Source organism: Triturus cristatus, chromosome 11 (assembly GCF_964204655.1).
Source record: "Triturus cristatus chromosome 11, aTriCri1.1, whole genome shotgun sequence".
NCBI classification, from domain to species: Eukaryota; Metazoa; Chordata; class Amphibia; order Caudata; family Salamandridae; genus Triturus; species Triturus cristatus.
The window spans coordinates 125339491-125355905 of NC_140594.1; the positions used below are offsets into that span (position 1 = coordinate 125339491).

General features: G+C 44.6%; 1 long non-coding RNA gene across 2 annotated transcripts in view; it reads right to left on the minus strand.

Annotated features, from left to right (window-relative positions):
* LOC146783488 (uncharacterized) overlaps positions 1-16415 on the minus strand; it is a 65041-nt gene that overhangs the window by 26342 nt on the left and 22284 nt on the right. Inside the window, exon 3 of one of the 2 annotated variants that reach the window (XR_014970544.1) lies at positions 2418-2502. The exons of the other annotated variant lie outside the window; for it this stretch is intronic. This is a non-coding gene — a long non-coding RNA (uncharacterized LOC146783488). Of the gene's footprint in view, positions 1-2417; positions 2503-16415 lie in introns of those variants that run through there. 2 annotated transcript variants of the gene reach the window in all.

A 16415-nucleotide genomic window follows, 5' to 3' on the forward strand; every position in this document is an offset into this window, starting at 1 on the left:
TTTGCTGTGCTGGGGAAGGTGGGCATCGGCCCGTGGCTGCAACAGTGGTTCTGGTCGTTATACACTGCCCTGATGGCCAGAGTGCGGGTTAACGGGGTTATCTCCAGAGCCTTTGCATTGCACAGGGGGAAACAACAGGGGTGTCCTCTGTCCCCGATGCTTTTCACGCTGGCACTCGAGCCTTTGGCGGCATGGATTGGGAAGGACCCAGCGGTATGGGGGATAGACTTCGGGGGGAGGCTGGGAAGAGCGCATCTCGCTATATGCGGATGATATCCTTCTTTACGCACACCGGCCCTGACAGACATTCCATCGGCTTATTCATATAATACGGTTCTTTGATTCCTACTCTGGCTATTGTATCAATTGGGACTAGTCCCTGGTGTTTACTCTAGCCGGAGACCCTCCGGTTCTGACGTCGGCATGTGTGGAGATGGGGCTTCAGGAAAGATTCAAATACCTGGGCATTTGGATCACTAAGAATGAAGCGGAGTTTACACAACTGAACCTTCAGGGGCAGCTTTCCAGGTTGCGTGAGGACGATACACACTGGAGGGGGCTCCCTATTTCTCTTATGGGACAGTCTGTCCTTTTCAAGATGATGGCCCTCCTGCGCTTATTGTACGTTGTTCAAAACACTCCTTATTGCATTCCGGATTCTATCTTTCACACAACTGACTCCGAGCTACGCCTGTTATTGTGGGGGTGGGGGGGAGGTAGTCCCAGGTTTGCGCTTAAGAAATTGCAGAGGGGGGTGTACGAAGGGGGGCTTGCAGTCCTAGATCTAAGAAAATACTACTGGGCTGCCCATCTTATCAGCGTCAATAGTTGGGTCTTCTTCCCTCTTGAAGAACCAGCTTATAGAGTGGACAGATGGGCTTTGGGTTCGAGCAGTCATTTGGGGGAACTATATTGTAAGGGTGGGAGCTCAGCACATCTGCCACCACAAACTAAAAGGGTTGTTGATATTTGGCATAGAGCAACTAGGATGACGGGGTGGGAACGGAAGCTGACTGAACAGACCCCGCTATGGGAGGGGGACTTCCTGAAAGAATTGCAGACTGCAGGGGTTCCGGAGGTGGAGCCTCATATGCATTGATGTGCTCGGGGACCTCTGGAGAGGTGGTAAAATGGTAACGTTCGATAGCCTGCGTGAGGGCTTACAAATGAGTCAAGGTGAATTCCTTCGATACGGACAGTTGCGCTCTGCGCTTCACTGCCACGTGAAGGAAGGGACTGTGCTCCCAGAATACTCCCCATTAGAGGATAGGCTTCTCTTGGACCCCATGATCCAGAAGGCGGTGTCTCTAGCATACAAGAAACTGGTTAACAATACTCCGGATTGTCTGGGTCCTTTGCGGGAGGCCTGGGAAACAGATGTGGGTCTGCTAGAAGACGATGACTGGGTGGAGGCCCTCCAGTGTCCTAAGGGAATAGCCATCAGAGCGCGATTTTGACTTGTCCAGCTTCGCATCCTCCAGAGATCATATGCCTCAAGAATGGTGCAGGTCTATATTAGGGGGGGAGCTCTGAAGACTGCATCAGGGGATGTGGTGAGAGGGGTTCGTTCTTTCATATTTTGTGGTCCTGTCCCAAGATTCAGAAATACTGGAAGGGCGTTGCCCGTGTGATGGAGGCAGTAACAGGTGCACAGGTCCCGCTGGAGTCCAGATGGCACATCCTCTGCGTCACTGGAGAGATCACGTGGCCGAAATGGGCCAAATTATGCGTATGACAGCAGGATTGTGATTGGCTAGGGTAGTCTGGGAACCTGTGTGCTTACTGCTACCGTGGGACCATGCATCATCAACAGAAGAACAGAAAAAGAAGAACAGAGGCGGCGGATGGCAGGTAAGTGCAATTTCTTTTTTTTATCCCCCCACCCCACTACTACTGCCCAGTAGCAGCCGCCACTGAATTCCAGTGTGGAATTCTGCCCAGGAAATCATAAGTTGGCCAGTGTTTCCTTACCAGGGCTGCAAGAACATTGGACACAATTTTACTGGATGGAAAATCTGGCTGGTAAAATCATACTGGGGAATGGCCGGGGAAAGGAATGCATTGTGGTCTGGACCCCTTCTTTACCCCATGACCCTCAACCAAAGCACAGGTGTCGAGCAACGTTCTCCCCTACCCTCCTCTATCACCTCAAACCTCATGACCCCCTTCCCACAAAGAAGACCTTGCAGCCATTTACTACCTGAGGTGTTAAATGTCTGTCTTAAACTCTCCAATACCGTGTGGAATACCGCCCTGTAAATCGGGGACCAGACGGTTATTTTTCATTCATAATTATAGGCATTTATTGCCCAGATTGCAGCTGGTATGGGTAATTCCGGACACCTGGAATCTCGCATAGAAGGCCCCGGTTACTTACCAGTAATCTTCATTACTCTGAGTCCGGGTCTTTTCTTTATGCCAGAGAGTAGAGGCGTCTCAAGCGCAAGGACTGCGCCCAGGAAGACGGGCGAGGATGTAATGCCTCCCAACAGGTAATCTGCCCTGAAAGTCAAAGGCTAGTGCTATTTTAATCAATAAAATGACTATTTTAGCAAAATCCCTGAACAATAGCAAAAACAAACCTATACAATATCATGATACCTTTCAGTTGTGAGAGCAGCAGCAAGTTAAGAATGTAAAAACCACAGGGGCATATTTACAACAGAATGGCGAAGATGGCGTTAAGCAAAAATTGCTAACGCCATGCTTTATCTCACAACCTTGCTTTAAAGTTTAATTCATCAATTTTATGTTATTTTGGTGTGCTCCTGGGGTAACGTTCTCCGGTCTAGGAACGTGAGGTAATCATTCAATAGTTGCGTACCCTTATGTGGAGTGCGTCCCCCTGGGCACCATCTACCCCCTGGTTGGGGTTATTGTGTTGAACAATGTTTGTTAAACAAATTTTTAGTTCACAATTTGTATCAATTGGTTGAATTTAATGTGTTATCCACAATGCATGAATTTAAATTCTTCAATCCATGATTTTTCAATGTGTATTCACATACAATTATCCATAATAAATTCCAAAACAAGTTTTTGGTTCAGTATAAGTTCCAATGCATTTCGGGCAGATTGCCCTTCATCAGGGAACAACTCTGTAACGTAAACAAAGTGTGAAGTACAATGAGGAATCCTGTTCAGAGTTTAATGTGTGAGGTGCGGTTAGTATTATTTAAAGGAAAGGTAAAGAGTGCAGGTTTAAAACCCCAAAGCACTTACATGGCACCAGTTAGCCACAGAAGTCTGGATACTTTCGAGAATCTAGTCAAACAAGACATTTTAAAATTGAACTATTCTAAAAAAAACAAATCCAGAAACTTGACAAACAAACAATTTAGCATCTTAAAAAGCATAGCTAACAACCCTAATATTATTAGCCAAAAAGCAGATAAAGGGGGTGCACTAGTGGTATTAAATACTTCACATTATGACAATGAAGTGGAAAAACACATCTCAGACGTATCCACCTACGTAATACTTAAAAGCAATCCCACTGACAATATAGTAAGATTGATGAAGGACATAGTCGATAAGGCTCTGGATAATGGCATTATTGAAGAAAGAACCAAGAGATTTCTAGTACCAAGTAACCCAAAGAGCCCGGCCATCTACATGGTACCTAAAATTCACAAGGACTTACATCATCTACCATTCCGACCATTAGTGTCCACCAAAGGCAGCGTACATGAACCAGTTGGACAGTTTTTGGACCGATATTTACAACCGAAAGTGATCCAAATGAGCACCTATGTAAAAGACACTACAGATTTTTTGACTAAACTAAATCAAATTACTTTCGCCACAGACAAATCCATTATACTTTGCATAATAGACATCAAATCTTTATACACCTCCATTCCCCTTAAACTCGGAATAGAAGCCATAGAACACGCACTCACGCATACTGACCTGGAACTGGATCTGCAAGTCTTTCTCATGGAACAATTGCATTTTACACTTTACCAAAGTTACTTCAAACGGAAAGAGAACTGGTTTCTCCAACTAACGGGCACTTCCATGGGCAATTGCGTCACACCGGCATATGCCAACCTGTTCATGAATACATTTGAGGAGGATCACATCTTATCAAACCCCATCTGGAAAACACACAGTAAACTTTTTTTAAGATACATAGATGACATATTCATCTTATGGAAAGGCTCTCATACAGACTTGATAGAAGCATTAATGGACCTCAACAACATCAATGAAAGAATACAATTCACCTTTGAGGTACAGCAAGATCGCATCACCTTTTTAGATGTAGAAGTCATCAAAACTGAGCACGGCTTTGAAACTGACATCTTTAGAAAAAAAACAGACCATAATAACATGCTCCACTACAACAGCATCCATCAACTATCGCTTGAACACCACTTACCCTTTTCACAAATGCTCAGAGTCAAAAGAATAGTGTCTAATCACCAAATAGCAACAACACGCATTGAAGAGATGGAACAAAGGTTCGCACAACGAGGTTACCCAAAGTTAATCTTGGAACAAGCCAAACTTCGATGTCAAAACAAGACTCGTAGAGAATTACTCTTGAAGAAAACTAAAACAGAACATAACCGCTTGGTTATAGTATTCACATTTTCTGATGAGAGCAGAGCCTTCAAAAGGATTATCAAACAACACTGGTCAATACAAACATTAGAACCTGACTTTAAACAGTTGTTCACAGAAGCTCCAATATTTGCGTACCAAAGAGGCAAAAATTTGGGAGAAATACTCAAAGACACCACTACGAAAGCACGACCTACATACAAGGGGACAACACCATGTTATAATTGTAACAATTGCAATATAATCATACAGGGCTCCAGTATCACACATCCACGCAAAGGTAACGACATCAAGCTTAACGTGACAGCCACATGTGACACCATGAATGTCATCTACATGTTGAAATGTCCGTGTGGAAAAATATATGTGGGTAAGACTGAGCGAAAAATAAAAACGAGGATAAACGAACACAAAAGCAACATACGCACTAAAAACTTGAAATCCATTGTTACCAGCTATTTCATCGAACACAGTCATAATATAGGCCAATTAAAATTCTTGGTACTGGAGGTCATAACCAAGATCGAGGGAAGAGACAATAACAAGTACTTATTGAAAAGAGAAAACTTCTGGATTAAATACCTCGAGGCCTTAACACCACACAGGATGAATGACCGTATGGAATTCCTTTGCTACATATAATCGCTTCTTGATTGGACATTTGAAAACCTTGATGTTTGCACTGTCAACCTTGTGTTTACCGATGTCTTATTAGTTGAGTTAGTGCTTATAATAGGTCATGTTTAATTTGTACACACTTAGTATCTTTCATTTATTGACATATTGCGTTTTACTAACAATTCTTCGTGGTCTAGAGACCTATCATCTTTTGGGGTTATCTTTTGATGTTATTTTTATAGTTTATTGTTGACTAGACAATAACCGTTTTCTCATAGATTCAACAAAGTATGAACATGTCTTAAAATGGCCACCATATTAACCACACAGCGTTTAGTCCTACTTTGAGTACCATCACACAAGGAGGCTCATAAGCACACTGTTCTAACAGCAAGTTGTACTCGTCGAGGAGATTTGATGCCGAGAACACCTTAAATTCAAACATTAGTAAGTGCCCGATTTGAGTGTGACAGCATTCATCTATTTAGTGACATTTTCTTGCTATGTACCTCGCACTAAACAGCTTGGGTATTTCTCCCATTTATTAAGAATTTTTCACTCAAATCTTTTTTGTATATCCAATCTCAAATGCAGGTACCGTAGGTTCACGATTTTGAGTTCTCCTTTGGGTCTTTTAAAAAACGACATTGTTCTACAGCACTGAACGCGTGATCGCCATAAGAATTTTAACACTCACGTTGGCGAGCATGAACGTAGTCTACGCGTTTTTATGTATGGATTCACCATCATTATACATCAGTACGGCTTTGTTGAACTGCACTTAACGTGTGATCGCTACTAAATTTCACCACGCACATTTGTGAGCTTGAGCGAAGTTACCGCATTTTCTACATGGAATTGGTTTATCACAGAGATTCACCATCATTAGATATCAACATGGCTAGTATCACGCATATCGCAGCCCAGCCCAGTGACATGTTAATAGTTGAAATTTTCACCAACTAACCAGTCTTATCTGGTCCATGATGAACAACAAAATAGCAGCACTGCACTCTTTACCGTTCCTTTAAATAATACTAACCGCACCTCACACATTAAACTCTGAACAGGATTCCTCATTGCATTTCACACTTTGTTTACGTTACAGAGTTGTTCCCTGATGAAGGGCAATCTGCCTGAAATGCATTAGAACTTATACTGAAGCAAAAACTTGTTTTGGAATGTATTATTGATAATTGTGTGTGAATACACATAGAAAAATCATGGATTGAAGAATTAAAATTCATGTATTGTGGACAACACATTAAATTCAACCAATTAATACAAATTGTGGACTAAAAATTAGTTTAACAAAAATTGTTCAACACAATAACCCCAAGGGTGCCCAGGGGGATGCACCCCACATAAGGGTACGCAACCATTGAATAACGCCAAGCTTTGCCATTCTGAAAACGTAGGGAAGCGCCGTATTCACAAAGAAAAAAATACAAACAATCTACAATATGCAAAATATGCAGAAAATGTACACTTGGGTCCAAGACAATAAAACCTCCCTAAAAGTAAAAACCGAAATAAACATGAAACAATGATGTGTATTTGGGCAATATTAAACTTATTTAATGACTCCAAGACAAGCTTTACCAAACAGTCCTATTTCCATACAATATTTACATACAACCCTGTGTTCTCATTTCCTCTAGCATTTTTCCCAAATGAAGGACGTCAAATCCTTCCCTGCAAATGTAGCCCCGCCCTTTTCCTCTTATCCGTCTTCCTATACCCTGGCCACATGCTCCCCATTTCTTCTTGAATTATGTTTTCACCTTACCCTACTCCAGTCCTCTACCCCTACTTATTCCCTAATACATATATCCCCTAACTATACTCTAACCCCTCCACCGCTACATGTACACTACTACCTCTTTATTGTTCTTTGTTTATTTACATCTCTATCAAGAACATTGAAAATACAGATTGCTTCTAAGTTCTAGCGAGAGAGAAGCAGGATGATGGTCCCCAGTAGTGCCGGAATATCGTTCAGAGTGGGGGTGATGGGCAGTCTGTCACATCACAGTCCAGCAACTCCCACAGCCCAGCATCACAGGCATATTAAAAAGTGTGATACTGAAGGAGTGATTCTAGAAGAAGCTCTACCTTTCTGGCAGAGGTCGTGTCCCTTCACCTAGTCACCACCCTCCACCCAGTGGCGGCTGGTGGGGGATGGTGGCAGGTTAGTGTAGGAGAGTAGGATTTGCCTCTTTTGGTTACCCCCACTGTTTTTGACTTAGTCTTACTGGGATCCTGCAATTCAAGACCCCAGTCTATCTGCTTTCTCCTGTAAATTGATTGCATGTACTTTAAGTACACTCCAGATTGGATTCTGGGGTACCCTTATAAGTCCCTAGTATATGGTACACCATGTACCTAGAGCATATGTACCCCAGAGGCCTCTCAGGGGCTGCAGCATGTATTATGCCACCCATGAGAGACCATACAAACTGACACCACAGGTCTGCTACTGCAGCCTGTGTAAGGTGGTGCATGCACCCCTTACTTAGATATAGGTTCCCTATATCTATTCTAAATCACTACACACATACACCTATCAGTCACCCCTATGGCAGACCTTAACAATCCTAAAGGCAGGGTGCTGGGTTTTGTGTGAGAGGGTTCCCTTGCATGAGTAGGGCCCCTCTGCAGCCTTCGGAACCTATTCTCCGAGGTTGTCTGTGATGCAGCCAACCATATATACTTAAGTGCATTATAACCTTGCGGTAAATGCTAACTTTAAAATGGCTGCTTAGAAACATGTTGTGTTTGGTGTCAAACACCTTGAAATCAAACCTCCCCACCAGGAGGTATGATTACACCCTCCTAGAGGGACTTATGTGAATCACCGGTATACCCAGGACCAGCTTTCTCGAACCTGGGCATCACAAACGGATGCTACCAGCCACAGACACGAGTCTGCCCTCCTGCTGCTGAGCCAAGCTCGAGCAGGGGAAGGTCTGACAATGGGTTTCCTGTCACAGGGAGGTGTGACCACCTCGCAGACAGGCTTTAGTGTATTGGGGCTGGGTGGGTGCACTCTGAGAGTGCCAGAAAGTCTGCACTGGGGGCACATTTGGTGTCCCCATGCATAGTCCAGCTCAAACCAGTTCCAGGAGCCATTTGCTCCTGCTCTGGTGCGAAACTGGACAAAGGACATGGGTGTAGCCATCCCTCTGTCCTGCCTCTCCCCTAGGAGGGTCCCCAGAGTCAGTCCAACCCCTTCCCTGGGTATAAAGTGGGAAACCTGATAACAGGACTTTGGATTTTTCCTGGACTAAACTCTGTAACAAGAAACCAAGTACTTCGACAGTCTACACTTCGCTGGACAACAGAAGAATCTCCCTTGCAGTAAAGGAGTTACTCCCCTGCAGCCGCAGGCACCTAAACGCATCTGACCGGTTTGCATCTCCTGAGCTCCTGAGGACTCCGAAGATTTCTGCAACACATGAGGTGGGTTCCCGAGCATCCCTGAGGTCGATCCGCTCTCTCAGCAATCCTGAGACCTGTATCCCTGGTGGGGACTGTGCAACCCGAACCCCTGTGCACTGTGTACTTTTGCAGCAGCATATGCTTTTGGCGATCCCTGAGGCTGTGCTTTGAACTTCTTGTAGTCTCAACCCGGAGCAGCATTTCCACCAAAGATCTCCGGCCTCCACTCCACGAGTGCTCTGTGGGCTGGTGCTTTGTGATTCCGTTCGAGGTCCCCACGCGATCCCTGGTCCATTGACCTGCGGGTCCTGGCGAGGGTCACTTTGATTTTCCTTGGGCTTCCCTGGTTTCTCAAAGATGTGGTTAGTAAACAACAAGGGGGACAATGAGGGCTTGATAAAGGTCCACCGTACTTGCTCTGGGTAGAACTAGAAGACAAAAGAGGTACGGTGTTCCTGGGCGGCAAGTTGGCCACCTGGTGAGTACTCAGAGTGGTGGGGAGGTGGGAAATACCTCCTTTCGGAACTAGGACCCTCACACACCCAGCAAGCTAGGTGTCATGCTTCATCATATGGGTCTGCTCCTCATCGAGCTGGCGCTGCAATGCTCGACGGGCACCCATAAAGGGGCTCTTTATCGGATATCTTTTGTTCCTTGCCGTATAGGTGCCGTGGGTGTAAGGGGCCTGGTAAGATGTAGATGTGGTGTGTGGGTTAAAACAGGTAAGGGAATCCTCTATAATTATTTTTATTCTGGAGAGGTCACAACCTGATTAAAAAGTAAAAAGAAGAAGGAGGGCGACTATTTTGTTTTAATCTTACAAAAATTACGCTCTACCCCTTAGTGGTCAACATGTTTCTCGCCTATAAAATGTCTCTAATAGATCAGTTGGCGATTCCTCAGGACCTAGTGACTAAATGAAAACTATCTACAGTGTGTGGTGTGGTTCTACATACCACTTCTTCTCTCGGTAGGATGTTCCCCCCGGAGAAAAGCAGCCAACCTAGAGTACAAACATAAAGGATCAAAAATCCAAATGGAGATATTGGTACATGGTCCTATTAATTCTAGTGGGTGTATTTCATCGTACAAAACCTCTTTGAATTTGTAAATTTGATACTTGTATAGCGCACTACTCACCCGCAAGGGTCTCAAGGCGCTTGTACGAATACCGCTGTGGAACCCATCCTGGCTTTCCCTGTGAGGCGTCCACTCCTGGGCACCCCCAAGGTGGAGGCCAGGCATCCTTAGCGTTGTGGGGGCCGTTGTGGAGATTAAGCAAGCTATTGCCCAGAGTTGCAGAGTGGGACTCCATGATTGAAATAGGCACCGAGGCGAGAATTATCAGGTCCGTGGAATTTTTGAGCCCAAGACCCGCCGAGGCGGGGAATTGAACCCTGGTCCTGGGCTAGACCTCTGCATCAGGGTCTGCCGCTCCAATCATTGAGCCACACTTCTCTATACAAGTGATAAAAACAACGTGATTTCATGCATATCACATTCTAATTGTGCCTTCATTTGTATTTAGAATATAAAAACCTCTGTGTAGCCAGTTAGAGTAATTGAACATCATGGTGAGTATGTATCAGCTCACCTCTTAAGGATTCAAGTGCGGCTTCATCAGACCGCAGCGGAGTATATGGACACTCAACGTAGTGTCACTGTTTAGTAAAAGGAAAAAACAAACAACAAGTTTGTTGGGTGTGGGCTTGCAGGCACAACGTTTAGTTGCTAAGGCCATGACTCTAGAGCATTAAAAGTGAAAGTGGGCACGGTTCAGGTTGAAGTAAGCCCATAGTCGTGAAATTGGTATCATTGACAAGGTTATTCAACAGACTCAAAAGGGCCCCAGACCGGCCTGCGTAGCTGCTGGCGCCTTCACCATGCACTCCGACATTATGCCAATCGTGCGGTGTGTTAAGAGCACCTACAGCGCCCAAGCTATGTCTTAGTGCATAGCTCTACAGAGTCAGCGTACCCTTCCCAAACACCAGCGGTAACTTGTCAGCAATTCCCAGCACCTCTTAACTCTCTTAAAAGCTTGTGACCAGGCATAGTCTCAACGCGTAATCCATACTCACCTGCTCCCGCTCAGAGCAGTCCGGCTTACCTACCCGCTCCGCTGCATCAGGAAGGAAAAGACAGGTTGCCGGTTCCTGTCTTAAATACCCTCTCCTGGTGCCGTTAAGCATAGTAAATCAGCTGCACTTGGTGTGTGGTGTGATGGTGTCGGCATGACATCATCTACAGTGTAACCATGGAGGCCATCTTTGAATGTGGTGAAAGTCTATAGTTCTGGCTATTACCTTGCTGTGGTTGCGCATCAAGGGCTTCAAATTTGGCATTGAGTGGCAAGGTTTTATCAACAATGTGAACAAGAATATATACAGTGCAAAAGCACTCACGTCACTTCGCTAAATTCGTGCATAAGTTGCTGGCGACTGCCGATTGGGTGATTCGTATGTCAGCCATCTTAGAGTGTAGTATTGTACTATATTGTTAGTTATTAGATATATCGTCCTAACATAGCCTAATCTCCATATCTGACTAGCCTGATGTCGATATCATGTGGCAGAGATGTATTAAGAGGTGAGAGACTAGCGTGGAGTCCTAAGCTGATATACTCATTCGTTAAAGTTGTGGACAATGGTTGTATATATCAGATTAATTAATGGTGCTCCAGGGTATGGCGTCATTCAGGCCGTCATTCGCTAAGTCAAGACGGAACACCCACCTTTGTTCAATCCTGAACAAAGCAGTCTGTGTTATTTGTTGGTGGGATTCTAGGATGACTCAGTGTAAACTCTCTGGGGGGTGTCCGAGTTCAGAGAAGTGGGTGTATAGTTTGGTGGTAGTTTTATGGCAACGAATATTGCTCTTGTGCTCAGTAATTCTGACCTTAACGGGCCTCATGGTCATGCCAACATACCTCTTGTCACAAGGGCAGGTCAGCATGTACACACAACATGGGGTGTTACAGTTAGTGTGTTTGATTAGCGTCCATGTAAATGTGTCTGATAGAACCAATTGTTTGGTGTGTTTGGTCTGTGGGCACACAGTACAAGAGCCGCAGGGATAGTGTCCTGTCACGGGTGGGAGATCCCACAGTTGCCTCTGGTTAGGGATGTTGCTCTTCTTGGGTCTAGTGTGCACCAACATATCTTTCAAATTTTCGTACGTTTAAACGCAAACCTTGGTTTGGGTATTGACGGTGTACCTGTGTTCAGAATTGCCCAGTGTTTTTTCACTGCCTTCTTTATTAGATTGGATCTAGGTGTGTACGTGGTCACACAGGTCAAAATGTCAGTGGGTTCTTTCTCATGTACCTCTAGGAGGCTTTCACGATTATTGTTTCTTGCTCGTTTCATGCAAGAGTGAACCTGTTTCTCAGGGTATTGTCTCTTCAGCAGATTGTCAGCCAGTATCTCTGCTTCAATTTTGTAGTCCTCTGTCGAAAGTTATTTCTCAGTGTAGCAGGATGATAGCTGCTGTACAGTAGCAAGCTGTTTCTGTCGGTAGGCTTTTTGTATAGGGATGTCGTTATTCTACCCTCTTTGTAATCTGATGGTAAGATCTAGGAAGGCAATGTTCGTGGCAGATATAGTGTGGGTGAATTTCAAGTGCTGTTTTTTTGTGTTAATCCACTCACAAAATTCAGCGCATCTCTGTATATCCCCCTGCCAAAAGATGAGGATGTCATCTATGTACCTCTTCCACAGTCTTAGGTTAGTTCCGAAGGGGTTACTCGCATGTTGCATGTTGCATGTGCCTTGACTCCCCATAGCTTGGAGAGTCTCCTGGACCTTGCTTGTCCTCATCGTAACCTGTTTCCTCTGCCCACGTGGGTTGCCTTGGCCAAGGTTTGTTGGTGTTCAATCCGGACACTGACCCCTCAGCATTTGACATCCTTCGTGGGATAGCTCACCTCCAGACTTTGGCTGTAGTCGACGTCTCCTGGTCCCCGTGACAACAGAGTCAAGCATCATATCTTCACACCTGAAGCACCCGACATCGGTGGGCATTCGCCTATCGAGCACCTGGTCACCCTGAAGTGACCCAGACTCTGTCCCCTCTGCTTTCAGGTTCTTCTCACCTTGGATCCCGGCTTGGATTCCACCAGACACTTTTCATCTTCCCGGCAGCAGCACTTCTTCGTATCAGCCCATTGAAAACGATGAGAGTTTCCGACACCACTTGACCCCTATGCATCCGGCTCCTCTGGGATAGGTAACATGGGTTCCTCGGTACTCACAAGGGTGCTGGCCTTAGAACCTACAATGTTCCAAAGGGTTTGCTTGAAGTCCTCTCCGAAGTGTCCTTAAACTGTAATTTTCCAACAGCGACTTTCCCATAGAGTTGTACGGAGCACGCGTCTGTGTTCCCACACTGCACCCGTCCTCCGTGGACTCCCTGTGTCACTTCTCTGGGTGGTTCCTTGGGGTCCCAGCGATTCTACATGCTCTAGGCCCTGTGTCTATTGAAGTTGTTTTTGCTATACCATTTTTTTTGTATATGGTTTGGTCTCCCCCTGGAGCCCGCTGTGTATTGTGCTATTTACTGACATTCTATTGAATAAGTATTGTGTGCCTTATGTTCTAATCTCGTATAGAGATTAATAGACAGTTTTAGTAATAAATACATATTTCTTTATATAACACTTGTGTGGTTCTCCTTTCATTTGATCACTCAGTAGGTTCTGATCTGGTAAAACAAGCTACTTTACATTCCTTCAAGACTTAGCCTGAAGGCTGCTCTCCATAGCTACCAATTGGATAGCTTTCTATAAAGGTTATCTTTTACATAATCACCATAAGGGTCGTTTAGACTGGTGCAAGGTGCCCACTTTAATTAGTGGACAGCATAAACCAGGCCACCTTCTCACACGCGGGGGCAGAAGGTATAGAAAAAAAAGAAAAAAGACTTACCTATGAATGCCACCACCGTCTCTCCTCCATCCTCTTCTCTCGGAACGGAAGCACCCAAGCTCCCAGACTCTCCCAGCCAATCGCGATGCTGCCTTACAGCAGCATTGTAAATGGTCTGAGCGCCGTGGTGCAATGCAGCTGTTGGAGAACATCTACAGTGTGCATGACGGTGTGGCCAGCTCAAGACGGCCGGCCAAACAGTCATGTGCACTTATGGCGCAGCTACCACTCCTCCCACTGCTGGCGTAACACGAGCCCAGCCCCGTTCTAACTGGAGCATAACCGCTTCAGTGCTCATGACGAGCCCAGCTCGTCATGAGGCACAGTGGAGCTGTGCTCATGACGAGCTGGGCTCGTCATAACCGTCGCGGCCCGCCCACGCGCGGTTGATTCCCCGCCTGTGCGGGAGAATCAATCAGTGGGCGGGGTCGTGACGAGCTCAGCTCGTCATGAGCACAGCTCCACTGTGCCTGATGACGAGCTGGGCTCGTCACGAGCACAGTGCCACCGCCGCCGCCCCCCCGCGTCGCGGGAGAATTACCCGCGCGTGGAAGGGGCTAAAGTCAGACTGAAAATAAAATGATAATAAAGTTCTGTTATTATAATTGTATTTTTACTTTGCTCTGTTCTTAGAGAAGTGGGGCGTCACCCCTGCCTCCACCGTCTTAGAAAAGATACAGTGTAGTGGTATATTTTAGAGTACATTATCCCAAAATATTAAATTTTGTATTGAATGCTCATTTATAGAGATCACGTTCCCTATTAGATGGCCTCCGGTTGAAACTGAGAAACAAGCATTGGAAATTCAACTCATAGACTTAACTAGTTAAAATATAGCGCTCTCTTAAATACAGACCTTAAATGACTAACCTAAACCTTGTGGGACTTATCCTTAATCTCACTTGTGCTCTTGAATCAGACTTACAAGCTCACATGGCTGGATTTACAAATTCATAACTGAAAGGTATCATGGACGCCATTTAGGAGTCGCAGCTGTGACTCCTGGCTTGCTCCTTGCGACCCCTGGCACTGCCTTTGCGACCCCTGGCCTAAGGGGTGGCAAAATCAGTGCCAGGAACTAAGGGGGTGTCTGTTTCCTTGTTTTTGTTTATTTTTTTTTAAAACTAATAGTGAATAATATATATTATTAACTATTCATCGAATACGATATGGAGTACAATTAGCTGGAATATGACCCTAAGTGGCAGCTGAGTTAAGTAAAAATGCTTTTCAATGTATGCAGGTGGGAATATGTTTATGTGAGAGTGAGTGCCTGTATGTGTGAATGTGTGCGTATGTCTAAGCGTGTGTGAGTGAAAGTAAAAGTTAAATGGCATGTGATGTCACATCCGCTAGCCCTGGCCTTTTGGTGAATTGGAGTTTATGGATGGTATTGGAGCGCTCTCGATGAGTACCAGTTACATTACACAAGGACAAATTCATTTTTGGTTGTAATAGGCACTCGTAGATTAAGTGATGTGCCAAGAATCACAGGATGTTAAGCCGACGCCGAGACTCAAACCTGGTTCCCCGGTTCCAAAGATGGCAGTGCTGTTACACCGCATCCTCTCTCCTTGCTGTCGTAAATCCTTTGGGAAACTTTCAAGTAATATTACTTCATGATCACATCATATCATGCAGGAGTAAATGCCATGCAAGGTGAGGAGTGGGCATTTCAAGACTTGAGTGGCTTGACAGTTTGTGAATGTCCAGAACCACATGAGTTTACGGTCATTCCCAAACTCTTTGAAACTCTTTTTCACCCTGGAAATGGATGTAGACTGTAATCAGGAGCTTGGGTAAATCTTTTTAATAGATAAACATTAAGAGGGTACTTTCCAATTTAGGACCCTAGAATAAACCTGTTTACAAAAAAATCCTCCAATTGAGAAAAACTTCCAAAATACATTTTTTAAGGCATCATTTGTTATGCCCTTTGTTTTGTAAATTTGAGATTGCTCCTTTCCTAGTCCCTGTGTCTCTCATCTTGTTGCATGAAGCATTACAATAACTGAGGCACTACCTCACAGGGAGGATTAAACAAAGAAGAAAAGGACACAGATCATCTTAAGCCTAACACCACCAGAGCAGATGAGGAATTGATAGCAATCAAAAGGAAATCACAGATAGAGATTAGAGAGAACTTTAAGACCTGGTTTAAAAGTGGAATCATTGTATATTTCAGTGCCTAGACACCTCAGGGTATTCGCGTGCTTAATAAGTTAATATAACATAACATAACATACAAAGTAATTACTAATGAAATTGGTACATTGAAAAGTCTGCTCTTGCTTATGAGATGCCCTCACCGAGACGGTCTATAAAAAATTGTATGCCACAAGATTTAATGGATGCTATCACCCAGACTGCATCAAAGTTAAGCTCTTGAAAACTCTCAAAATATACTACAGAAAATAACAAAAAAGCACATATTAAGTTCTACACAGAATTTGCTCCTCGAAATAACACATAAAACAGGCACAGGTCTGTCTTGGATAATGCCTGATTCGTTCGCCCAAAGTTCTTCTTTAGAAAGAACCACATTGTGACTTTTTCCTAAACGAATACATTATTTTCTACTTCCCAACAGTGCAACAGCTGCAAAAACTTTAATTATGCCCATCAGAGACATTGTGTGACTCAGTAGAAATTTAGAGGCACCACAACAGAAAGTTTGCAGAACTTAGGAACAATGATTAATGTGAACTTTGGTGGCATTGAAAGTTGGCGGATATTTATTTCTAGCCAACTCAGTGGTACTGTTTGATCAACCTCAGAAGGATGAATGGATGAGTGCACCTGCCAGGGTGTTCAACTGTGACCATAGGGTTATGCACAGATACCGGCGATGGATGTATGAGT